We start from the raw sequence: 26573 nt of genomic DNA on the forward strand, positions 1-26573 counted from the left end.
CGCGGGTAAGTCGCGCTCTAAACCCAATTTGGGACTTCGGGTATCGACGGACGATTTTGGGCGAAATCTGTATAAAGTTAGGTGCGGAATTGTATGAATTGGTAGTGGAAATTTTATGGCGGGCCTTGGGATTTAATTCGGGCATTAATTATTGGAAATTAGAAAATAACAGTGGCTGTGATCTACTGTTCATGGGACCGTGATGGGCCGATCGGGACGCAAGTTGGATTTTTAGAATCGAGAAATTATGGTGAGAAAGTCCCGTGAAGGACCGGAATTTATTTGACGTCGTTTGGTTAGAGAAAAATAGCAATTTCTGTGTTTATTGTGCGTTTGGAATATAATTGAGTTGGGATAGTGGAATTGAATGGGTGATTGTGCAATTGGTTGATTTAATTATGACTGTTGGGTGCACGCGTGGCCAGATTATTTTAATTATTATCATTGGCCATGTTGAATGCTGAGTGAGCATGGGTTGTGTGTAATTGATGCGTGCACGGGCCACGTGTGATTGGCCAGTTGTGTATGGTACATACATGTTGAGTATGTGCATGAGTAAGGAGAAGTTGTGGTGTGGCAAGTGATGGTGGGAAAGTGTGTGAAAGTGCGAAAGTACGAGTTTGGGATCGGGCCGAGTATCATAAACTCGGGCCGCGATCACGTAGGTCTGTTGCATTTGGCACAGGCTAAGGCTTGAAAAAGCAAGTATGAGAATCGGCCCGAGGCACGATCAGCTCGGGTGAGACCGGGATTGGACCGAGGCATCATAAGCTCGGGTTCCAATCATGTAGGCCTATCGCATTTGGCGCGGGCTGAGTTGGGATCGGGCCTAGGGCGTGTGATGCTCAGGTCGCGATTGGGGCCTGAGGCGTGAACGGGTACGCGGGCCGGATGTGGTGAATGGTCGCAGTGTACCTAAGGCGTGTACATCTACGCGGGTCATTGGCGAGGAATGTGGAAAGTGATGATGAGAATGAAAGGAACGCACTACGTGGGGAAATTGCATATGCGTGTGATTGTGTGTAATATGCCTGTTGTTTGAAGATTTGGCGCGTGTGAATGTGCTTTGTAATTGTCTGGAGGTACGTGATAGCCTAGGTTGGGTTTAGGGGTGTACTTGCTAAGATATAATCTCATGGTTGTGTAAACCAACAATTTTCAGAACCCCGACCTGAGCGATGAACCCTCCACCACCGCCACCAGTACGTTTTGGAGTACCAGTGCATACGGAGTATGAGGTAGCCGAGTTTCCGATGGGTGACGGGATGACCTGGATAAGACACACGACGACCGTGTTTGTAGAAGTGGGAAAGCTTGCCTTGGATGAGAACCATTTTTGAGGTTGAACGTCAGGTCATCGACTCATTTTTGATTCTGGTAGTTTCAGTAAAGTGTGCACTGGTAGTCAGAGGTTTGTTTTATTGTATATATGGTGGAACAAGTTGAACAAGAAATGGAAATGTATATTCTCCCAATTCTCCCCGGTCGAAGTTTGTCCGGGTGTTTTATGGTTTCCGTTTGCGCGATTAAATCTCCGATGTTTAGTTGAGGTCAGCGATAACCTGGGACGTCGCAACTGTTCGACCGGAGGCGGGATGTCGCGGGCTTGACGGGGGTTCGGGGTGTGACAGCCACTGCCCCGGCCGAGCCATTTGGCCCCTTGCCGGTTTTCCTTGGGCCTAAACCAAGGTAAGTGACTCCCTAAACCTTACCTAGTACATTGGGTATTATTGGACTTGTTTAGGGGTAGTTTAGTGTGAAAATTATAGTGGATTTAGAGGCTAAGTAGGGGTGTCGTTGGCTGAGTTGTTGGGGCTGATTTGGAGGTCGTTTGAGGCCGTTTTTGTGGCTGTCCGGGTGCCCGTTCGCTGCTGGTTGTTGGCTGGTTGTGGGGGTTATTGTCGAGTCTATATATGCTTGAATGGAGGATTAAATGGTGACATTTGGTGTGTGGAGATAGGGCTGATTTAGGGTGGTTCATGGCTGAATTTGTGGCTAAATTTGAGATAGTATGTTTATTGGAACTTATGCTACGTTGGGTATTGTTCGCGTGTGATTTAATGTTTGATTGGCGATAGTTTGTGGTTATTGTTAGGCGAAATTGATGAGATATTGAAGGTGGAATTGTGGCTGTCTACGGACCAATTTGGTGTGATTGATTGAGGAGCCAAGTGCGTTGAATGGCGGGTTGATTCGTGATGATCTAACTGTGAGTTGATGCTTGAGTATGGGTTTGATTGGTTGGCTAGTTTGTCGTATGGTCGACTTTCGAAATGAATGCATAATGTGGCATATGCGCTTGTCTGAATGGCCTGAGGCGTGTTTACGCGGGCCATGGAAGGCAGGTTAGACCTGAGGCGTGTTTACTCAGGTCATTGGAGAAAGTTGGGCCTGAGGCGTGTTGACGCGGGCTATGAGAATGGGCCTGAGGCATGTTGACGGGGGCTGTGAGAATGGGCCTGAGGCGTGTTGAAGCGGGCTGTGAGAAAGGACCTGAGGCGTGTTTACGCGAGTCGTGGATAGTTAGATGGACATGCATGTGGAATGTGCTTGATTGAATTGGGTGAATGCACTTGTATATGACGCTCAAGTGATTGTGATATGCTCTTGGGATATTATTGTATTTTAGCAATTTGACTAATATGCGGAGTTGGCGCACGATTAGAAGCGAGGTAAGTATGTTTATGTGGTTCCTAATACGTCGATGGTTAAATTGCATGTTGGGACTTGTCTGGGTACGCATTGGCCTAGGTGGGGTTTAGGTTGTCTGCTTATTGAGATTTATTCTCATTGATGTAGTGCAAACAATTTCAGATCCGCAACCGTGATTGATTTGGAGATGCCGCTAGAGTACCTCGGGGATCGAGGATGGGTCAAATTACCCTGTCTTTTGAGTGCCCCTTTTATAGAGGAGTTAAGCTCACCAACCACCGCCCCCTTTTGATGAATGTGGTTTGAAGTGAGTGGCCTGGGTTGATATTGTGTATTTATGAATGCTGTAAGTTATGCCATGCAATGTAAATGCATTTATTGGTTTGTGTAAGTACTACCCCTTCTTCATCGTTTACTGTCTAGGTTGTTTAAGATTTCGCTTCCGCTTGCGTATGAGTTAGGTGTTTCGTTTGGGTCGGCGACGAGTCCTAGGACATCGCGTTCATGATCGATCTTCGAGGGGTGTCGCGCGCTCGCTGGGTTCGGGGTGTGACAGGCAGTACGAGTCCTTCACTTAGAAACCAAATGAAACAATTTCCGAGATGCAGAGCAGATTCACTAAGATCGTAAATGGGCTTAAATTCCAAAACAATCCCATCTCAGAACCTATGAAGGTGAATAAGTTGCTGAAAGTTCTTTCAAAAGAGTGGAACAACAACAAAGTTTCTATTCGAGAAACTCAGGGGATCAGACTACTCACAGTGGACAAACTTATCGGAACTCTTCAATCCTATGAAACTGAAAAGTTCTTAGAAACTGAAGAACCCACAAGTAAAAAATCCATAGCTTTAAAAACTAATATCGATTCAGATAAAGATGAGGATGAAGATGAAGAGTTGGCTCAAATGGTCAAGAAACTGAGAAAGATGGCTAAGAAGGTGAAGATGAATAAGTCAAAGAAGCAATTCAAGAATTCTGAGCCATCAAATGCCAAGAAGCTAAACTTTCAAAATAAATCAAGTGGCGAAGATGAAGAAAACAAGGACATGATATGTTTCCACTGCAAAAAGAATAGACACATAAAGCCAAAATGTCATTTTCTCAAAAAGAGCAAAGGAAAGTATGAACGATATAAGAAGGCTTTCAAAGCTGAAACGTGAAGTGACTTAGATGATGATGAAAGCGAACAAGAGTATGCCAATATTTGCTTGATGGCAAATTCAGACTCAGAATCAAGTTCTGATGAAGAAGACGAAGTAAGTAATTCCAAAATTCCTGAAGTAGTTGCAATTGATGAGTCAATTGCATATGAAAATGAATGTTTAAAAAAGGAAAACAATCTTTTAAAACAGCAAGATATCTCACAAAAGGATAAGATTGATTTTTTGCAAAAAGAAATTAATCTCATTAAGGAGAATAAAGAATTCCTTGAAAAGAAAAATGATTTATTGAAAAAGGAAATTTCTGATCTGAAAAATATTTTTAAGGAAAGTTTTGATCGTATCTCTAATGAAAAAGAACTTTTGAAAAATGAAATTTCTAATATAACCAAGAAATTCTCAATGGGTTTGAAAAATCTTCAATATATTTTGTCAATTCAAGTTCCATATTATAATAAATCAGGTTTGGGTTTTGAGAAAAATACTGAAATGAAAAATGTTTTTCCCAATGTCAAAGAAAGACTAAAGAAAAGACCCCCCATATTTGTGTATCAAAATCACTTTCAAAAGCAGTTTGTGAAATTCAATGGTCAAACTTCCTTTAAGTGCTCAAATTACAATGCTCAAATTACGGTGATACAAATCACTTTAAGAATTATTGTTCTAAGGTTTGGAAACCTGTTCAGAGAGACATTCTAAGAATGATTGATCCTAACCAAAAAGGACCCAAGAAAATATGGATACCAAAGAAAAGATGAGATTACTTTTCTTGCAGGGAATAAAGGAAAGAGAATTTGGTAAGTAAAGGTATATTTTTCAAATTCTAAATTTGTTTTGGGAACATACTTTACATATCTACAAATTCCCATTATATTCGATATTCTTTGGCATGTTCTATATTTGCGTTAGAAATGTCTTTTTGAAATAAAAGTCAATTTTATTTTGAAGGATCTTGAGATGAAATTTTATAAAAGAGATTGATTAATATCTTATTTCGTTTTGGGAAAGAAATAATTCAGATTTATGGACTCGTTGCGTGCTCTCCGATCTTGTCATGCCTTACAAAGAAAGATTTTTTTTTACGAGATATTGTTTTACTATGCATGATATATTTCCCTTAAATATTCTACTAAGATTGTTAGGAAAGTATCCTTAAGGTTCTACGAAAGTTTCCTATTTTGCACCTAACAAAAGGAAAGGATCCAAATACATGGCTACTAGAAATGAAGTGAGTTTATTGCAGAAAATTCTACAAAGGAAGAATGATTGCAAATCTACATAAATCATGGTGCAACCAGAGGATTATCTCAAGAAAAAATTAAGAAGGATCATCTTTAAAACAACGGTATATTTCAAACATATACCTTGGGTAAGAGAATAAAAAATTCATATTTATCATCTTGCCTTGCAAATTTCTACACGAATCATGATGATTGCTTATGACTTACATATGATTTATATTGCAAACATCTCTTGTCATAAGGCATGGCGCATTTTTATTACATGACTTGGCATGTGGTAGAAATAAATACGGCAAAAGAACACTACAAGTGCCATAACTTGTGTACGGCGCTCACTTTGGTGCCATAAGTTTTTTTTGGATCACTTTAGTGCTAAAATTTTTGAAAAACGATCACTTAAGTGCTAAAAATTTTGAAAAACGATCACTTAAGTGTCAACTCCGGTGCTGTACACAATTTTTCGCCGTAAATCCGACGCGGCATTTTTTTTATTAATTTCCGAAGCTGACGTGGCTCGTCGGAGATTGGCACTTAAGTGATCGTTTTTTAAAAATTTTAGCACTTAAGTGATTGTTTTTCAAAAATTTTAGCACTGAAGTGATCCAAAAAAAACTTATGACACTTAAGTGATCGTTTTTCCTCCGACTTGGCACCAAAGTGATCCGAAAAAAAGTTATGGCACCAAAGTGATCTCCGTACACAAGTTATGGCACTTATAGTGTCCTTTTGCCAAATAAATACTATTCTTTTGCGAAATTCGTTAATGTGATATTATCTTTATGCATCTGAGATTCATGCTTAAGGAAAATTCCTACAATCTTGAAAGATATTATTGCATACTTTTATGTACTTGGATACACTTGCTATATTCTTAGAAGATTTATTACAATTGGTAAGTTTGATCCACAAATCGGAGGAAGGTATGTACGTGACATTCTCTATATTTTGCAAAGATTATTATCTCTCTAACAAGTATTTGCAGGTTGTAAAGGAATCTTTCCTTGTGAAGTTCGGAAATCTTGATCCCAAAATCGTGGAGATTTTGCAATATTTTCGAAGGATCGTAAATATCCTCTTTGCGCATAATTCTCACAAGTTATTGGAGGCATATCAAAATATTCTAAGCAAACGCTTCATGCGTCGTACGAAAGGATAAGTTGCTTCGGAATGAAATATTTGACACTCTTATATATGTTATTCAATTTATTTATTCAAAAGAAAAGGCATTATATATTACATGAGATATTATATCTTTAACAGCTAAATTGTGCAAAAAGTTTGTTGAGTTTATACATATTGAATTCAAGACGAGCTTGATTGAAGAAAATAAAATTCTTTCTCAAAATTCAAAAAGCTATATTGTGGATGTTGCTACTACAAAGAAAATAAAGGAAATATTCTCTTCAACGTGCACAAGTCGCAATGAAAGCTATTCGCAAAAGCTGTCTTGACGACAGGGGGAGAAATACAAAAAGGTATGAAGAGCAAAAAGTGAAAAATGCAAAAGAAATGGGAATCATCTCAAAATGGCATCAAATTGAGGGGGAGTATATATCAAGTATGGGAAAACCCTGATAAAGTTGATTTGATTTCTATCGCTCATGATTACTATGCAAGAAAAGGTAATGCATGTTAGAACTTGCTAAGTTCTGCATAATCAAGGTTAGTATTTCTTATATTTCCCTTATTTTTTGTCATATACAAATCTCTTATTTACATTATCGTTTTATTATGACAAAAAGATTGTGAAATTTATTATGTGCATCCATGTTCGTTGATATATATGATATTTGATTCTACAGAACATGAGCTATATTGAATATATGTGAAAGATGATGAATATATGCCAAATATATTTTGAAGATAGTATGTGAATATGAGCTTATTGTATATTCTCTACATGATACCCTTCAATATTATCGCTTCTTGGTTATGACAAAAAGGGGGAGAAAATGTAAATATGCATACGTGCTTATTGGTTAATTATATTTACTTGATGCATAATATTCAGCTGTGATTATATCTTTTTGTGATGTTGACAAAAAAAAAGGGGAGAAATATGCAGATATGATATGTTTTGATATGCAGACAATTGGATGCAAAGGAAAAGGGACAGACTGTGATTCAGATTTTTATGGTTCAGATTTTGCGCTTTGCTTAAATGCAATTCATATTTTGTGCCTTATCTTATTCATGAATAGAGTTTAAAAATCTCATATCCACTCATATAGAATATCTGCTACATTATATGTTTGATCATATTTCTCAAAATTATCTCAAAATCTATATATCTGCATGGAAAGTTTTGTCACCATTAAAAAGGGGGAGATAATATTTCTGAGATAATCTGAGAAAAGTTTCCGCGTTTGATACTTGTTTATGATGTGTTGTGACTTGGTGTGCACTTTGACATTTGGATATTGAACTATGATTCGAAATTGGTTGTTGAACTCTTATATTGAACTATTATTGATTATGTTATTATCTGATACTAATCCTTTATGCTGATGTCAAAAAGGGGGAGAAGTATTATACAGATTATGAATGCAAATATGGCGTAAGCAGCAGAATGAACTGTTATACTGGAATATTATGCTGGTTTCATAAATTAACACTGCTTTATGTGCTTCAAATGTCATATCCTATTAATAGAGTATTTTGTTCACATAAATATTTTTAAAGCATATAGATAGTTTTGTCATCATCAAAAAGGGGGAGAATGTTGAGGAAAATCCCTAATTAGTTTTGAAGAAAGACAAAACAATCTTTTTCTGTAACGTCCTGAATTCGACCCACTTCCGGGATTAATGATATGGATGTTTATTTCTCATTTCATTTTAGTAAGTCTCGCCCGGAACTGATCATTCTCCGGATACTGACCAATAGGGAATGGCTAACTAGGAAAACGGTACGTGGACCCAAGAACTCGACCGTGAATTGAGTCCGATTTCGATAAACGACGAGGAAATATTTTGGGCCAATGTGGGCAGATCTAAGGAGGGTGATGGATTTGGTTTAGCCAACAACGTATGATCGGATTACGGGTGATTCTGCACGACCGAGAGTACGCATAGCGAACAATCCCGAACTTATTCCGGACAATCGCAAACCCCGGAACTAGTGATAAATCCTCGTGTTCTCTTGGGAATCGAGACCGTCACTATCACATCCCAATTTTTGGGCTTGAGAAGCCGCAGGTAAATTGTAATATCCTCAATTTTAGTCCCTAGGAGTTGGCTATGGTTTAAGTTTGATGGTTTTCCAATCCGAACTAAATTGTTTTCTCTTGTTTTGGAAAACCCTATTTCGGATCCTTTGTACCCCTTCATTTTGTTATTTTTGGGGAGACTTTTGTGATCCGAATTTCCGAACACTTTCTTCTTGAAAGTTGTTCCAAAAATATTGAAGTTTTACATACTTTAATTTCAGAATTTTGGAGTTGATATGAGTGGTACGATGGTCTGATTTTCGGACCGTGTAAAACTGCCCAGAATGGGTATTTCGGTGATGTTCACACCGTATTTATTTTCAACAAGATTTTCTGGGCAGATTTTGGAAAATTTTCCTTCATGAAAGTTGTTGAGAACTTCCTTTTCTACAACGTGTATAAATTTGGGAATTTTCCAAGATTATTTGAATTATGGACAGAGCTTACTTTGAGAAGCAAAGATTCTGTTCCAGTGAACTGTTTTTAGTCTGTCTTTGAACTACTAAAAATGGTGTTTACAGAGAGAGTCAGATTTTGTGTTCTTCATAAAAAATGTTTATTAAGGTCTTGTTTATGACATATTCAAATTTGAGAATTTTCGAAGTTCATTTACTATATTTTCAAGTCCGATTTCGTAAACAGTGCAAAACTGCCTCGTTTTGTCAGATTTCAAAGATTCAACATTTTCTACGTGAGAATGTTGGAATTTCGACTTGATGTCTTCTGATGACTTAAAGCATGCGTTCTGATCTTTCAAATGAGATATGTTACACTTTTATTGGAGGTTGGCCCAGGGGGAAACCGAGAGAGAGAAGCAAGCTTGGAATTGGATGATTCTAGAGAAATCAAAACTTGAAGCCTAAGTTGGAAATGAATGGCCAAGAATGAGGCTTGTTCAAGAACCCTAATTAAATGGTCTTGACTTTGGAGTCCCTATCATGATGGCATGCCTTAATGGCCTTGAGTGATGACCAAGTTTGGAGTATGATAAATAGGGAAGCCGTGAGAAAGGCCATTCGGCCAAGGGGAGGGAGAGAGAGAGAGAAGCCGAGAGGGAGAGAGAGAGAGAGAGAAAGAGTAGCCGTGAGAAAGGGAGAAAAAGAGAGGGCCAATGGGAAGAAGATAAGGTTGGCCTCTTCATCATTATAGGCCATTAATGACATTTAATGAAGGCCATCATAAGTCTTGACTTTAGAGGCCCCCCATTATTGCTTATTCTAGGGTTTTCTAAGCCCTCTATATGGCAAGAAATTTCCCCTCCTTCTCCCTCACCTCACGCCGACTTCATCCTCATCTTCCTCTCCCTTTGTTTCTTGTTTTCTCACCCTTTTGACCGAGAAAGAAAGAAAAGGAAAGAAAGAAAGAGAGAAAAAGCTTACCGACTAGCCCGTGTCTCTCTTGTGGTTTGATCGAGTGAGGAAGCCTTATGCAAGGCCTGAGTGTTCGTGTTTAAGCCCGAGAACCACCAAGAATTGCCCGAGAATCGCCGAGACTCACGTGTCCTTCACACGCCTCATTTTCTCTAGTTCTTGTTTAATTATTGTGTAAGTGAATTCCCTAATACCGGGAAAGGATGTTGAGATGCGTTGTGACGTGGTTTGCTTGGACCGTTTCTCGGTTGTTTGGTTGGTCGTAGTTGGTTCATTTCTCGATTTAACCATGTTTTATGTTTGATGTTGTTTTGAGATAGAACCGAGCCTTGATTTGTAAAGTGTGCACGATGTGGCCATGCGTGATGTTCTCTTGTTTGAACTTTGCTATTGATCTGCCATCAATGCGGGTGCGGTAAGGGCCGACTTATGTTAACGACGATTGATATATCCTCGCTTGACATTAGTGTTTTCACTTGCTGAGTCTCCCCGACTCATCCCCCGTTTTTCCCTCTCAGGTCCATAGGATAGTCGAACGGATGGCGGCGACAAGGGAAGTTTGAGCCATGTTAGAGTTCGGGGAAAACTAGGAGCTGTGAATCTGAAGTAGTAGGCTTAGGACACCCAAGCCACTTGTTATTGTTGTGTAAATGGCTAAAATCGGCTAAGTTGGCTTGTAAAATATGTTTGCGTGTCCTATAAATACAAGGTTTGCTCATGATGCTGTTTGTCTGAATCCCGCTGTTTGTTTAAAATGTGATTGTCCCGAGATATGCTTCCGCTTGTGTTTAAAGAAAAAAAATAATGAACGGGACGTCACGTTAATGACCCTGAGGTCGGGGCGTCACAGTCACGACTCGAGTAACCCTAGGTCGATACGCGTAACCCCTAAACAGCCGCCCGTTAGTGGGAGACGCTAAAATCGCATTTGAGCGAAATCGATCATGGAATTGAGTCCGGACTTCGGTGTCGAATTTTGTGGACGTACGCGACTATTTTTGCGAAGACGACGTCGTATTTGGCCCGGGACCGAAAAATTACCGTTTTGCCCCTAAGCCTATGCATGGGTTCCGAATTTTTGGGGATTAATTTGGACTAATTAGCCCCCAATAATGCTGAAAATCCTAGGACTAAATTGCCCCTAGATATTTTGTCAAGAAATAATCATAGCCCTTGATTGGAGGACAAGATGGTCATTTTTGGGGGAAGTAGTTCAACCACCCCACTCACCCATTCTCCCTCTCTCTCTCTCTCTCTCTCTCTCTCTCTCTCTCTCTCCCCCCTCATTCTCACCATCACCATCACCGACCACTCTCTCCCTCTCCATTCTCCTCCTCCCTTCGGCCACGTGAAGGCCAGCCACGCCGGAGCCGCCGCCGCCCGCTGTGCGCCGCCGAGAAGCCGCCGCTCGTCGTCGTTAATCCGGCGTGGTGCCGCTGCTGTTCAGCCGCCCTCACCACCTTGTTCGGCCTCATTTGAGCTTAGGAAACCTTGTGAGTACAACCCTAAACCTTAATTAAGCTTATGTGCACTTTAGACAAGTTTTAGGGATTAATTTAGGGTATTTTAGGGGTTAATCTGTTGGCTGGTGCTTAGGCTGATTATGTGGTGAATTTGGGAGTTTAGTGTGATGATTTAAATGTGATATGGTGGTCTAGAATAGGCTGAATGCTGACTGTTCATTGGGGATTTGATTTAGGCGATTATGTGGACTAAATCGAGTGTAATTTGTGGGCTGTGTAGTGGCTGTTTTCGCAGCGATTTTTGTGGCCTAATGTGATGATTTGGGAGTGACTTAGTGGCCTAGGGTGGACTGTTCATGGCTGATTTGTGTAGGTTTGATTTGGGCCATATTTGATCAATCATGGTTTTAGTGTGAATTGCCGAGAGTATTGTGAATGGACCAGGAGGAGGCTGAATTGAACATGACTTGACGTTAGTATTGTGATGCCATGTTGTGTGCTAGATGTGGCCGAGAATTGAGAGGCTTGGCGGGCATTGAGTGTGCGCAATTATGTTGATTTGATCACATGAATTCGAGTGCCAATGGTGTGTTATGGCTATTGTGAATTAATTGGTTAATTGGGCATGTTAAGTTGTGAATTGAACATGTTGTGGTATTAAATTGGATGCTCAGTGTGAATCTTACGAATGCCGAGTGTGGATATACGAGTGTGCACGTATGACATGAGCATGTGATCACCTAATCGCCCTGATGCGTTTTACGCGGGGTTCAGATAATAACTGGTGGATGTGTACGTGTGATCACATAAAGCCCTGATGCGTTTTACGCGGGACGATGCCCGGACTACCGGAAGATGGCCAACTTGATGCGTTTTATGCGGGTTTTGTGTCATGAGCCTGATGCGTTTACGTGGGCCGGAGATCGATCTCAAAGTGATAGACCTGATGCGTTTTACGCGGGTCGGACCTGATGCGATTAACGCGGGTCGGTGATAAATGGAAAATCGGCAAGTGTGCAAGTGTGCAAAAGTGCATTGATGGGGCATGAGCATGAGTGCGAGCATGAGCATGTGCATGACATGCGTTGTGGCCAAGTGATATTGCGTGTGTGTCATGGTTGGGTTCTGCACTGTTATTGTTATTATTATGTACCTAACCTGCAGGGTCATGATATATTTGATTTGGGCAGAGGGCCTAAGTCGTTGGAATGTTGCATTGTGTGTTTGGTTTACACTTGTCCGGGAGGTGCATGTTAGCCTAGTTTAGGTTTAGGGGGCTTACTCGCTGAGATTTATTCTCATTGTTGTTTAAACCCCACTTTTCAAACCCCCGACCTTGAGATGGCAAGAGTACCGATCCGTTTTGGGATCCCGTACTGCATAGAGCGGTCAGTGATCGAGTACCCCGTAGGGAACGGGGAGACTTATATTAGACATTTTACCACAGTTTGGGTCGATGTGGGTGGGCCGCAGTTCCAGACTCATCAGTATTTGGGTTGGTGCTTTCGGGACCCATTCGGGATTTATGGACCCCTTAGGACCTTTGATGTTCCGATCGTCGAGGTGAGCCAATGGGATCCGCAGCATATTGATGGAGAGGTAGCCAGCCCTGAGGCCGAGTCCGAGGAGGATTCTGATCCCCGGCCAATCATTTTTTAGATGGATTCTGACCCGGAGGAGGAGCCGATGGAGTGGGAGTCTGACCCCGAGCCAGAACCGATGGAACTGGAGCCTGAGCCGGAGCACGAGTTCGAGGTGGAGCCAGTGGAAGCTGAGTCCGAGCCGGATTCTATGGGCTCCGAGTCTGAGTCGTCTGACGATTCGTCCGAGTCCTCGGGATCCAACCCGGACTGGTTACCGTAGGGTTTAGCCTTTGACCGTAGTTAGGCAGGGCCGACACTTTTTGACAGAGCCCTTTTTAGGTTTAGTACCTTGACCGCCGAGCCACCTACCCCTTTTTGAAGTTAGTGGATGTTGACCCATTTTTGGTTAGCATAGAGTTTTGTATTGATGGATATTGTAAATCCCTATTATTAGTGCAAGTTGTATTTATTGCTATCCTTGGTCATGATTGTTTTATTATGTTCGAGTGTAATGTTGCTTCCGTATGTGCACTGTTCTCTGTTTTGGGTTTTGGGTCGGCGACGCGTCCTGGGACGTCGCACTAGATTCGACCTTGGTAGGGTTGTCGCGTGCCGTAGGATTCGGGGCGTGACATTTTCTGACCATAATTACACTTAAGTTATTTGATGCAGGTAAATACTAAGTCATCAGGCTTAGTCGATGAAAGGACTTTGTCATCAGACTCATAATTCCTCGTCAGATTCAATAAGTGTTATTTTTGGCAAGTTTATGCAGGACAATCAAATTGATATATTAAGATATCCTAATTGGCAATCACAAGATCATTCTTTAAACACGAAGAACTACACTTATGGTAACCTTGATTTGATTATATGGCGATCAAATCACCTGGAGATAATGGTTCTTCTTCTAACGGCTATGCATCTTCTTTTGGGAAGATTCTCCAACGGGTTGATTTGGGGATCAATCCTCTAAAGACTGTCCAACGGATAGATTGGACATAGAGGAGTATAAAAGGAGTGCAAACGTCATACAAGATGAACAACTAGAATCGAGAATTCCAAAGTCTGAATAGAGCTTCGATCTTACACACTTGTGATTACTGTATTTCACGTTGTGACTTCAGAAAGAAAATTACTTGAGTAAAGAGTGTACGTGATAGTGTAGTCTATCATCTGAGAAGCACTGCTCTTGTAATCTTTTGGTAATTCAATAGTGAAACACAGCCAACTGGCTACCAGCATGGAGAGTGGACATAGGCTTAATAAAGTCGAATCACTATAAAGATCTGTGTGCAGTATTCTCTATTCCTAAACTTTCATTTATTATTGCTGACATTATACTGCATACATATCTATCAAACCAGTTCGTCAAAACATCATCTTAGTCATCAGACGCAATCATCTGACGATAACTTATATACAAGTTTGTCATACGCATTCATCTGATATTGATCATACGAGTTGTTGACCTCGACTATATTCATTCCCCACGTTTAAATCATCTAATTTGGTAAAATCATCTATTCACCCCCCCTCTAGGTGATAGCACTAACCGTAACAGTGATGATTATGATTCCTCCTCGTTAAGACAAATTCTTCGAACTCCATTTTTGCCGCTTACGAATAAAGTAGAGTCTATAAGTTTCAAGTACTGCCGGTGTGGAAATCGGCCATGATTTAGTATCCATTAATGATTCGAGCTTGCTATTATGATGTTGCGGTTTGCGGGAGCGGTGCTTGGCAATGGTAAGGTGAACACTTCAACCGACATATTTAAGCAACTCTACTCTTCACAACTTCATGTAGACATTTCAACAAATATCCTGCGTGCAAAGAGATTAATAGATCTAGTGATGAAATTGAAATTGTTTTCCATCTAAAATCAGTATTTAGAACAACAATATCGTCACTAATAATCAACTAACGACTCAGATTTTTCAGTGATTTATGCATGGTTTCGTGGACAAAAATTGGTCTCACACTTATCCAGAACAAGGAAGGAAAGAGAGGAATGAAATTACCCTATCGAGGAGGGGTTATTAGTTGCGCTTACTGGTGGTGGAGCTACACGAGGAGGTGCAGTTGTTTGATGCTGCTGGTTTGTGCTCTCACCAGCACGTGTTTGTGCAACTGATGCAAGCACAAAACTGCACCATTACTTGTTTGTGTTGGTGCATGTGTGGCACTAAAACGATTACTTTTTAACAATGATTGGCATTCAAGTGATCACTTTAAAGAAAATTAGCACTCAAATATCACTAATTACAACTTTTAGACGATGTCGTTTAGGGGATATATGCTAACAGGGTAGGTAGGAGTGATCGCTTTTTTAAAAAGTGACATTTAAGTAATCTGAAAAAAGCTTTTGACACTAAAGTGAGCGCCGCACACAACTTTTGGCACTTGTACTATCATTCTCCCAACAAACTGCAATGAAATTTTACAGAAGAAGTTCCATGTCTACAACTATTCCAACACGAAGAATCAGTAGCAGAATTGAGAGAAATCTTTGAATTATGCAGCAAATCAGAAAACATTAGCAAAAGTTTCGAGTTCCAGGTCGTGGGGTTGTCTCGGAAAATCAACTTCCCAAATCATTCTCCCATCAATGGACCGATACCATTCAAACACAAGGGCCTCCTCGTTCCTGGGAACAGTACAAGGTCCAGGAAACGATCTCCGAGAGGCGAACACCTACATCAAGTGTCAAACCGAACGCAGTGTCCATTTTCCCTTTCCCACTTTTGGAGATGTACGAAGAAAAAACTCACTTCACTTGTCTCTCATCCGCTTCGAGACGCTGATACCATGAATTGCTATTCTATTTCTAGAAATTCAACCAATTTCTCCAAAGCAACCTGTTATTTGTCGCAAATGCAAATGTCTTCTTCCGTGGGAACTTCTTGAATACTGTCCCCAACTTAAAGAAATTTCAGGGGTTAAGTGCAATGCAGTCTTTGTCTAATTTTTTACATGCTTGTTTGCATGCGCTGCGCGCGGCCAATTCAAGAGATAGATTTGGACTATTTAAAATAGAGAATATGGATATGAATTTCAAAGATGAGGATACGTGCTCATAAAAATAGGAGATTTGTTAGGTAACCATGCGGAGATTTTTTAATTTAGTCATTAATATTGTATAAATAATGTTTTACTTGTTCTACATTGAAATGAGATAAAGTTGTTTTTGTGTGAAAATGGACATCAGATTTGAAAGTTGTCTTCAATATAATGTACATAGCGGCCTACATAGTAGGCACTCTTACTCAATGGGCCGAAATGTCCACCGTCTATATTTGGGATAAGAACACTAGAGGTGCCATTACTTTCGTACGGCGCTCACTTGAGTATCATAACTTTTTTTTTTCGCTCACTTGAGTGTCACAAATTTGAAAAAACGATCACTTAAGTGCCATCGACGATTTGCCTCGCCAGAAAATTCGACGTGGACGCCGGTTGTCCTACGTGGCATCGCCGGCGCTGGCGTGGATAATTAATTAAAAAATTAAAAAAAAAAATCCACGTCGGAATGGAAAATTAATAAAGAAAAATCCACATAGGACAAGTTGCCCGAAATGGCACTTAAATGATCGATTTCACTCCGATGTGGCACTCAAGTGAGCGTCGTACGAAAGTTATGGCACTCATTCTGTCCTTATCCAAAACATTTTTATTTATAAGTGAAAAGGTTGGCGAGGGCAATCAATGCAATTCCCTTTGAACTTTACCATAAGGGTCCCAAGTAAACAAATGCCTTGCATTAATTAATCTTTATAAGACATAATAATAGAAGTGGGTACCATATTTATAAAACTAGGTACTTCTCATGAATGAGGCCCATTACATATAAAATCCAAAATATTTTAAATTTAATTTTCAACAAAGATCGAAATTAAAATATCATCAAAACAATTATTATGTACTAATACATAAGTAGTATTAATTATAAATTACATCATTCGCCTCTCCTTTAAACCACTACTATACGATCCTTGACTCTAGAAACCCATCATACTCTCTCTTTATTTTACTCACATCAACTCAAATATAAATAAGTAAGTTAGGTTTAACATTTAAATGAGTAATTATGTGAAAAGGATAAACACATAAAGGTCATTTTCCATCCATTTTTTGACTTCCGATGCCCCTATTACCTTAAATTAACCATAATGTCTTGCATGTCCAGATTTAAGATTATTTCTTACCTTTCTCTTTCTTTTCTTTCTTTGGATATTCTGATGCATTTAGAATTGACAAAAAATATGTATTTGCCAAGGGTTTGATTGGATTGTCTTATAATGCAATTACAATTATCATAATTTTCTTATCAATAACTAATTATTCCACTTAATGAGCTCTATTTTTCAGTTTTGTCAATGTAGTCCTAAACTTTTGAGCGATTTTTCAATGTAGTCTTTCTTGCCAATTGCCACAAAAAATCGCTAACATGGCGCTTAGTCATTGCCGGCCGTCCAAAGTGGCATGTTGACTTGGGCAATTTGTTGATTTCCACATCGCAATTTGCAACGGCAATTGGCAAGAAAGGCTATGTTTAAATATCATGCAAATGTGTAGGATTATATTGACAAAATTAGAAAGTTAAAACTGAATTGATATCCATACAATAAATTTATGACTAAATTGATAATTTTCCCAAATATTTAAATAATCACTCCTTTAATAGACACGTATATAAGCATTTTTAGGATAAGTACACTAAGAGTGCTATAACTTTCGTACAACGCTCACTTGAGTTCCACAAATTTGAAAAGTCGATCACTTAAGTGCCATTGACGATTTGCCTCGTCGGAAAATCCAATGTGATATCACCGGCGCTGACATAGACAATTAATAAAAAATTCAAAAATAAAAAAATCCACGTCGGAATGGGAAATTAATAAAAAAAATCCATGTAGGAGGGTTTGCCAAAAATGGCACTCAGTGGATCAATTTTACTCCGATATAGCACTTAAGTGAGCGAAAAAAAGTTATAGTAATCAAGTGAACGCCGTATGAAAGTTATGGCATATCTACTGTTCTTATCCCTCTAAATTTCCTTATCCTACGTGATAGGCTGATAGCCAACATGGCAAATGGTGTTTACGTGATGCGCTGACGTGGCACTTTTTATCATTGAATTTTTAAAATTAGTATTAATGGTTCTAAATCCAAAAGAAAATATCTTCTGTTCAAGAATAAGAGGAAATAAAGGGGCGTTGGAGGGGAAGGGGTGTGGCCGGCGTTGGCCGTCGATGCCATCATCGAGTTTGGCATTGACCATAGCAAAAGCGAGTGCACTTGGAGCCCTTGTTGACTCTAGTTGGCAGCACCGCCGTCAGTAGTCTACAGAGCCGATGGCTCAAGTCGGGAAGGCGTCTAAGGTTAGGGGAGAGACGCACCGGTGGAGGAGGGAGGTTGAGTTAGAACTCTAAGTTCAGAGAGTAGACGAATCGTGAGGAGGTAGCCTCCGACAAAAGCAACTTCGATTTGATTGTAGAACCCTTCTGCGACAGCACAAATTGTAAGATAATCAAAGGCCTATAACCAGTATATAAAATCTAGATTTCTAAAATTTGGATCGAAATCACATACTTGGTTTAACTAATCTCAGTCTTCGTACCGATCAATAGAGAGGAATCCACACGCATCCGGGACTAGGTCTTCCTCTCCTTTTCCTCTCCTAGAGGATCTCGATAGATGAACCTAAAATGCTTCGGAATGAGGAAGGGAGACAAGACCATAGCCTATTTTAGTGTGCATTTTAACAGGTCCATTTATCACTGGCCATTGTTAGAATACAGGCGTAAATTGACCATCCAACCACATTATTATTGTTCCCGATATGTGTAGTGCCCAATATAATATGATCACATAACCAAATTATGGAAATCTGGCAATTTCTCATTTATTTCATTACAATATGTTTTTCACAAACAAAAGTAATATACGGTTAAGTTTAGCTCTTGACGTAACCTCAAATTTTGCCCCAATTTTCTGAAATTCATTAAGTTTGACTTAGAATTGATTAAGAGTTGACTAAACGTTGACCGGTGAGATACAAGGCTGGAAAATTATTTTAAACCTAAAAAACGAGTTCTACTCACTAAAATGAGTCTTTTGAATCCATATTGCCATCCAAATTCGAAAATAAGTTTTTTCACTTTTCAGGAATGGTCGCTGTTTTTTGCGATGTAGGAAAATTTGTGATTTCATGACTTTGATTACAAATTTGACACTAGGGATCGCAACATCCCAACACAACAAAAATCGAGTCGAATGGATGTCTAATGAAGAAGTAATCATTGGTCAAACTTTTTGATACCCGAAATAAAGGTCCCAAAGGGCAAAACCGTACTAGAATTCTCCGAATCAAAAGTAACTTTCCAAACCTCTAAGCGATGGTATAAATAAGTCACCAAAAAGACATCCAGTTCATAGACGGGAAAAATCTCCGATCTATGATTTTGCGATCTTACCTAAAAAAAATTGGGCTTGTTGGAAAGCTCTCGACATGAGCATTCAGATGGCGTAAAACCACGCAAATCAAATGTTGGATGAAGGAATTACAAGCCTAGAAAGAGCTAGCCTCAACTCGAAGTAAGCATGCCTCAAGACGAGGCGTCACGCCTTCTCTTGAGGCGGCCGTCTTGGCTTATAAATATACCCAATTCTCAATTTTCAGTTGGTAAATCTCTTACTTGCCCTTTTGCTCTTGAAATTTTCTCAAGTTGAGTTAGGTTCTCACATTTCTGTTGGTTTCAAGTTTTTTTTCTATCTATTTAGTTACCAAAATTCTCATGCTTTCAACGTAACTCCAGATTTCCTTGTTTTCAAATTTATAGAAAAGTATGCTAAGACGTATTGTGGAACAACATCAAAAGATGCATAATCAAAGCACAAAATAGCAAAAGGATGAAAGCAAAATCAAAATCACGTGAGACACGAAATATATGTGAAAACTCAAGATGAAAAAAACAAAATGGAGAGAGAGTGGGGTTTCTTTATCTCTAGCAACAAGTAAAAGAGTACAAGCCAAAAAGTCAAAAAACTACTTGGTCAGCCACAAGATCTAAAAATCCAACAAGAAGATAGAAAGAACAAATAATGGAGAGAATGTGGAGAGTAGAGTTAGCAATATGTTGTGCAACAAATCCCTTTTATAGTCCCCTCAAAAACCCTAAAACAAATGTGCATGGTCCAAAATGCCCTTGCCAATTTGAAAGTCTAAACTCAACAAATCTCCACATTGACTTCAAATCTCTAGAAATGAAATGCCGCCAACTCCGCCTAGGCAACTTAAACGATGAAAACTCCAATCAAGTCCAAGCAATGCTTGAACTTTGTCAAAGGAACTAATTTAGTTGTGACATTCCGAATTTCGACCCAGTTTTTGGGATTTATAAAACGTGTATTTTGTCGGTGAGCTTATAGTTAAATCTCATCCAAAACTAATCACTCTCGGGTTATTTTTAAATTAGAGATTTCGCTAAAATCGCACTTGATCGAATTTAGCCGTTATTTAGAGCCTGAACTTTGGTACCGAATTTCTCGGAGTTTCGTGACGAATTTAATTAGACGGTGTCGATATTATTGTGGCCAGCGTCGATATTGCCCGGGATTAGTCAAAAGTGAAATTTGGACCAGGTACGGATTTAGACTAGTAGACCTCCCTCGTAGTGTGTTTTTTTTTTGTCTTTTGGCCAAATCCTAATTTTTTTTAATTAGGATTTTTCGTGGATCATCATATCGATTTTGGGTTTGAACGTGGGCCGTTGGATTGCACTCAAGTGTAATGTTTGACTTTTTCCCTCTCTCTCTCTCTCTCGTCCCCTCCTCCTGCCGCACGTCCCTTCCCCCATGTAGACATCCCCTCCCTCTCTCTCTCCTCCTTCTTTTCTTCTCCCTTTTTCTTTCTTCTTTCTTCTTCTTTTCTTCTTTGTCCTCGGTTTTCTTCTTCCTCCCGCGTCACTGCCCCTGCTTTCTTCTTGCTGCTCACCGCCAACCGCCCCAACCTCACTGTCCGCCCTAGCCGCGCCGTCCGACTCCCCCGACTCAGCCGTCCTCCCCATCTCCTCTGCGCGCGCAGCGCTGAGCTTGCGTCGCGCCCAGCCACCTGCGACGCCGCCATGCCGCCCCCGACCGCCGCCGGCTCGCCACCACCACCCAGCTTTCCCCCCCAAGCCATCGTCGCCCCTGCAGCTCCGGTGACGACGCGGTTGCCTCTACTTCGCCCCCTGTTCTGGCTGAGCCTGTTGCCGCCCTACTAGCCGGCCGGTTCGCGCACCAGCCAGCCTGGCCGCTCACCCAGCTCGCCGGCCGCCTACCCGGGCCATGGCCGAGCCCGTCGCCCGAGCGCTTGGCCGCCGTTTCGGCAGTGGTCGAGCTGCCCAGCCACTCGCCCATGGCCTAGCCGCTCGCCCAGCTGCCCGGCCGCTCGCTCAACCCGGTCGCTCGCTCAACCGCTTGCTCGCTCTCCCGCTCGCCCGGCCGTGGCCGAGCGCTGTGCCGAGCCTTGCCGGCCAACTTGCCCGCTGTGCCCATGCCCACGCTGAGCCGCCGCTGCCTCGACCGGGCCATTTTGGCCCCTTGCCTTTTTTGCCCGGGCCAAACCTAGGTAAGTGACTTCCTAAACCTTATCTAGTATAATAAATATTATTTGGACTTGTTTAGGGATTATTTAGTATCGGTTTAGTGGCTAAGCCTCTAATAGAATTGATGTGAGAATGTGGCTAGTTGGTGGATTAAATTGTGGTGAGTTGTGACTAAATTATTGACTGATTGAGATGGGTTTGATGATTGGGCTGTCGTGGCATTTGTGGGTGAATTGGATATTTGAATGTACCGACTTGAATGTCGGGTCAGTGGGCTGATGTGCGGAGCATGATTTGAGTTTGGGAATTATGACGTGTTAGAATGGTGAATTGTGTTGTGGTCGTTTGGAAATGGTTGTGTGATATTAGATTATGTGAAAGACGTGGAAATTGATTGAATTATGTGGCGTGTGTGTTTGCTTGACCAAGCCGAGATTGATTGGAGGGCTGCCAGCCTGGAGCGTGTTGACGCGGATGGCGAGAAAGGACCTGTGGGGTGTTGACCCGGGTCGTGAGAAAGTTGAATGGATGCGCATGTATAATGTGTTTGGTTGAATTGGATGAACGTACGTGTGTATGGTGCTCAAGTGATTGTGATATGTACCTGAGATGTTATTGCTTTAATGTGAATTGACTAATATGCAGAGTTGGCACTTGGTTTAAGGCGAGATAAGTATGTTTGTGTGGATTCGATTGCGTTGGATGTTAAATTGCATGCGGAGACTTGTCTGGGTACGCATTGACCTAGGTGGGGTTTAGGTTGTCTGCTTATTGAGATTTATTCTCATTGCTGCAGTGCAAACAATTTCATATCTGCAACCGTGATTGATTTGGAGATGCCGCCAAAGTACCTCGGGGATCGAGGATGGGTCAAGTTACCCCATCTTTTGAGTGCCCCTTTTATAGAGGAGTTAAGCTCACCAACCACCGCCCCCTTTTGATGAATGTGGTTTGAAGTGAGTGGCCTGGGTTGATATTGTGTAGTTATGAATGCTGTAAGTCATGCCATGCAATGGAAATGCATTTATTGGTTTGTGTAAGTACTACCCCTTCTTCATCGTTTACTGTCTGGGTTGTTTAAAATTTCGCTTCCGCATGCGTATGACTTTGGGTGTTCCGTTTGGGTCGGCGACGCATCCTGGGACGTCACGTTCAATACGACCGTCGAAGAGGTGTCGCGAGCCTATTCGGGTTTGGGGCGTGACATTAGTCATTATATTTGCCAAATTATCTGACGTTGGTACATTCTTCACTATAACCGTACTCTTAGCAATCTCATCATACACAAAGTGACAACGGATGTCGATCTGTTTTGTTTTATCCTGATACATTGTGTTCTTGGTCTACTGGATTGCACTTTGGTTATTGTAAAAAAAAAAAAAAAAAACGGAGGCTCCCTCCTGCTTCACTCCAAGTTCTGTAACCAAATGTTCAACCAAAAAGCATCCTTTGCGTCTTTTATCGCTGCCATGTACTGTGCTTCAGTGGTAGACAAAGCAACCGTGTCCTACAAAATTGCTCTGTAACTAACTGCAGAACCACCAAGCGTAAAAACATATCTTGTTACGAAACTCCTTTTGTCGAGATCGCCTGCATAGCTAGAATCAACGAGGCAAACAACCGAATGTCCTATAACAAACCCACATCTAGGTACCTTAGATGTGCCGAAGAATCCATTTCACGGCTTGCTAGTGAACTTTACCTTGATGTGCCATATACCTACACACAACACTAACTACCCGGAAAATGTTTGGACAAGTGCAAATCATAACATACATAAGACTACCTACCACACTAGAATATGGAACTCGAGGCATATCATCTTCCTCTTCTTTGGTTTTAGGTGACAAAGAAGTCGAAAGCCTAAAATGGGACGCCAAATGAGTACTTACCGGTTTGGCATTCTTCGTACCAAAATGTTCAAGCACTTTCTCAATATACCTTTTCTGCAAAAAGGTATAACTTCACGCATTGTCTATCTCTGCGAATCTCCACACCCAAAATCTTCTTGGCAACTCTAAAATCCTTCATCTCAAACTCTCTGCTAAGTTGCTTCTTCAACCATTGTATCTCTAACGTGTTCTTCGTTGCAAGAAGTATGTCGTCCACATACAACAACAAATAAACAAAAAAGAAATATCACGTAATCTCTTATAGCACACACTGCTGTCATACACACTCCACGAGTGGCCATGACTCAACATAAACCTATCAAACCTCTTGCACCATTGCCGTGGAGATTGCTTGAGACCATACAAAGAGTGTTTCAACCTGCATACATGATCTTCTTTACCTTTAACAATCAATCCATCGGGTTGAGACATATAGATTGGCTTCTCAAGCTCGCCAAGCAGAAAAGTGGTCTTGACATTAAGTTGCTCAAGTTCTAAGGGCCACTGACGCGAGTGAACCCTAGGATTCCCTCATTTCTTTTGAAGACCCACTAGCATCCAACAGCTCTTTTGCCCTTAGCCAATTTCACAAGATCCCAAGTTTGGTTCTTATGAAAAGACTCCATCTCTTCATTCATCGCAACAAGTCACTTCTCAAATTTAGAACAATTGGTAGCTCCATGGAATGTAAAGGTTCTTCAATACCAACCACTTCAGCAACTATAAGAGCATACGCCACCAAATCAGCGAAGCCATATGTCTAGGGAGGCTTAATTTGCCATTTAGCCCTCCCTGCAGCCAAGGTATGAGGTTTCTCATCTTCTTCAACATCATTTCTTATCGAATTTAAGTCTTGTTGCTCACTGTTACTTTCTGGCTGAATAAAAACGTCTTCAAAATAATATAGTTTTTTTATGACACATGATTTTGCTCATGTGTTTTGCCATTTTTACATGATTTTACTCACTCTCTCTCCCTTGATCAAATCATTTTTTCTCCATGTGAAATGTCTAGCAGTTGTCCCTTTTCATCAACCACTTGCTTCACAGTTTGAAATTCATTGTCTTCAGTGGGCACAGCACCACCACATCAGATGACCCACCATCGCGCACCCACACGCATCATCATCAACCTGTCAAGCTGCCACCACTGCTCGGTGGAGTTCACATCTCACCATAAATTCCCTCTTGCTAGGAACTATAGAGTCTCATCAATAACTTGAACTGCTAAAGCAAAAACCACAGGTACTGGCAACAAGAGAGAAATAGGAAAGCTACTGAAACTAAGGAAAAAGCCAGATCGTTGATAAACATAACCTTTCCTTTTCATAAGATATAATGTGAAATTCTAATTTCCGGAAAATACAAGATGCACAACATAATTACCTAAAGATGTAAGAAGTAATCTGTCACACCCCGAACCCTACGAGCGCGCGACAACCCAACCGAGGTCTATTTCCGTGCGACGTCCCAGGACGCGTCGCCGACCCAAAACCCAAACAGAGAACAACGCACAAGCGGAAGCTACATATCACCCAAACAATAAAACACATGACCAAGGATAGCCATCGAACAACAACCATCATAAATACATACTTGCAAAAACAATAGGGATTTATAATATCCATTGCAAAAGAACTACACATATAAACCAAAATGGGTCAACAGCTACTAACATAAAAAAGGGGTATGTGGCTCAGGGTCACGGTACTAAACCTAAGAAGGGCACCTATCCAAAAAGTATCGGCCCTACCCCACTCTAGTCGAGGATAAATTCTAGGGCAACCAGTCCGAGTCGGATCCTGAGGACTCAGTCGAGTCGTCAGACGACTCAGGCTCAGAATCCATCGAATCCGGCTCAGACTCGGCGTCCACTGACTCTCCCCCGGAATCATCCTCCGGCTCTAGCTCCTGCTCCATGGGCTCCGGCTCCGGCTCGATGTCGGACTCCCAGTCCATCGACTCCTCTCCCTCGGACTCGGTATCTGTGACATCCTAAAAATTTGTCCATTTGGGATTTACGAAATACTGGGTTTTATGAATGTACTCGTAGTTAGTTCTCGCCCAGAACTGATCATTTCTGGGATACTAACCATTAGGGAAAGGCTAACTGGGGATTTAAATTCGTGCGACTAAGAGAAAATTCGATCGTGAATTGATTTTCGATCATAAAATCGCCGAGGTGACATTTTGAGCCACTGTAGGCCGATCCAAGGATAGATAGGGGTCAGTTCGCCACTGTCATTGTAGTGGATAGCGGGTGATTCCGCTGGACCACGAAATGAATTGACGAACGATCCTGAACCTATACCAAACGATCGTGCCCCTCGGATCTAGTGATTGATCCTCGCGATTTAAATGACAACCGAAGTCGTCACGAATTGAATGACCTTGCGCGTGACTCGATTTATTATCAGTCACAGGTCGAATATGCGAATTTCCCCAAAAAGCTGCCCGTTAGTTTGAGAAACGCTAGAGTTGCGTTTAATAAAATTTAATTATTTAATTGAGCCCAAATTAGACATCGGAAAATTAGGAAGTCACGACGGGATGTTAGGACGACGTTGTGATTGGAACGTACAACTTTGGAAAGTCCCAAATCCTTCAGAAAAATCCAATTTCGGCAAGAAAAATGGAAAAGTCACCATTTTACCCTTGGGAAATTATGAAGGGCATGTTTTATGAGGGAGGGGCGTTTTGGTCATTTTGCCCTAACTTTTTGGTTGGACATTTTTGCCCTTGGAATTTTATGAAATTCCCAAATTGCCCTTGAATATTTTTGGGAAAGATTCGATCTCGGCCGTCGGTTCCAAGATAAGATCGAATCTGGGCCGTCGATTTGGATTGTGAGAGAGGGGCAAGATGGTAATTTGCCACTTTTGGTCCAAATTTCACTATTTAAGTCAAGACTCATTCTCTCTCTCCTCACTCTCTCTCTCAAGACTCTCGGCCATTCCTCTCTCTCTCCTCCTGATCGTCCTCCTCCCTCTTGGCAGCCGCCGATTGCCGCCGCGCCATCACCGCCGGTCACCGCCCCGCCGCTCGCCGCCGTACCGCACCATCACCACCACCCCACACCGCCGTCCCTCTTTTTCCCTCTCTCTCCCGCCCGTGTGGCCGTGGGTCACGGCCAAGGAAGCCGAGGCCGCCGTTCGCGCCACCGTCAAGCCGCGTCGCCGTTCGCCGCCGTCCCCGTTGATCGCCGCCGCTTTTCGCTCTAGCCGCGTTAGTCTAGAGCTCGGTAAGTCGCGCCCTAAACCTTATTTAGGACGTCGGGTATCGACGGATAATTTTTGGGTGAAATCGGGTTTAATTAGGTGCGGAATTGTATAATTTAGGAGCGGAATCGATTAGCGGGCCTTAGGATGGAATTTGAGAAATTTTGGTGGAAATTTTGAGGTCGAAAGTGGG

This window comes from Syzygium oleosum, unplaced genomic scaffold (assembly GCF_021117445.2).
Source record: "Syzygium oleosum isolate NSW1041296 unplaced genomic scaffold, Sole_v2.1 Sole_v2.02, whole genome shotgun sequence".
Classification (NCBI taxonomy): domain Eukaryota; kingdom Viridiplantae; phylum Streptophyta; class Magnoliopsida; order Myrtales; family Myrtaceae; genus Syzygium; species Syzygium oleosum.